This window comes from Parus major, chromosome 5 (genome assembly GCF_001522545.3).
Source record: "Parus major isolate Abel chromosome 5, Parus_major1.1, whole genome shotgun sequence".
Lineage (NCBI taxonomy): Eukaryota > Metazoa > Chordata > Aves > Passeriformes > Paridae > Parus > Parus major.
In genome coordinates this window covers 40,446,273-40,447,746 of record NC_031774.1, presented here as the reverse complement: position 1 = coordinate 40,447,746, position 1,474 = coordinate 40,446,273, and positions in this window count along the sequence as shown.

Below are 1,474 nucleotides of genomic sequence, written 5' to 3'. Positions count from 1 at the left end.
GGGCTGGCTATTTTCTTCTTTTCTTTTTCTCCCTATTAGTTGTTTCAGTGTATTGTTAGTGCTGCTGTATCTCTTGTGCAGTTCCGTCCAGGCTTCTTTTGGATCTACTGCCTCTGCAATCTGCTCCTGGGGAAGAGCCCTGCCTATGTCTGCAGAGCTGCTTTGCTTAGGGGCAGCTCAGGGTTTGTTGGGCAGTTGCAGAGGGGTGTTGCCTGCAGTATCAAAGTTCAGTTTAATACATATGTGGCAGCTTTTCCTCATGGCTACAGTGTCTGGTCTGCTTATTTCATAGGAGGTGAATGTGTGTTTGCATGCAATTAATTCTTTATATGATACTGCAAAGAGTTCCAGTAACTTCAAGTGTAAAATAATTAGATATGAGTTTTAATATCTTATTCTATGCTAGATGTGTGTCCTTTCTGTAGCCTAGGCCTGGTGTATTTACAGCTGAGGCCTAGGAGAGTGAATATATTATGCAGAGAGGTTGCAACATGAGCAGAAAAGAAAGTTGGCTGAGTCAAGCTCAGAAAACAGCAAAGCTCCCTTAGTGGCACCTGAAGATGGAGAAGGATGGAGAGAAATCTCTTTTCCAGACTGAGAAGGCAGGCTAACTGTTCTTCATTCTGGAGAAAGAAGCAAAGATTGTCCAACTCTCTCATCTCTGATGATGAGACAGGACAGTCATGAACTAGAAAGCATTGAACAGGAGCTGGTTTCTTTATGTCCCAGGCTGAATTGGAAGTCCATGGTTTTCATGTCTTTTGTTCCCTATAAATATATATGACAAACAATCATTTATTCCAGGATTCAGTTGTTCCTGTGATTCAAAGACAGGAAACCATACTGTTTACCCTCTGCAGTTAAAAATTTTAGTAAATGGCTGCAAACTACTGATAGCAATTGGTCATGAGAAGTATCCAGTCCATTGAAGCCCTATGTTTAGTTGTGACTGAGTTGAGAATTTGCTGAGTTACTTGCAGTCAAGCTTTTTATCTGATGCCATTGTAAGACAGCCTTGATCTAATTCTGTATCAGACACCCAGAAAATGAAAAGTCCATGACCCAGAAATGGACATACAGCAAATGACCCAGAAAAAAAGAACACATCCATGTACTAAGAAAAACAATAATAAGAAGAGAGAATTTCCTGAACTGCCAACCTAGCAGGATCATTGGTTCTGTGACCAGAGCAGAGTGGAGTACAAGTGAGCAAGCCACAGGACTTCTGCAGGCTCTGCAAATTGCTTCCAGAATATAATTTCAAAGAGACAGTAAGTCCTGGGAAGAAGGCAGGGAATTAGGGCTGCATCCAGTAATACACTCAGGAAAGACTGACCTACTCCACACAGCTTTCAGTGTCTGACATTTGCTTGGGCTTGTTATGATATAAAAGGAGTTTTTCATAGCACTGATCAAATTTTTGTATCTATAGGTACCACAGATAATTGCTTGTGTTCATATAGGTGCATGCTGA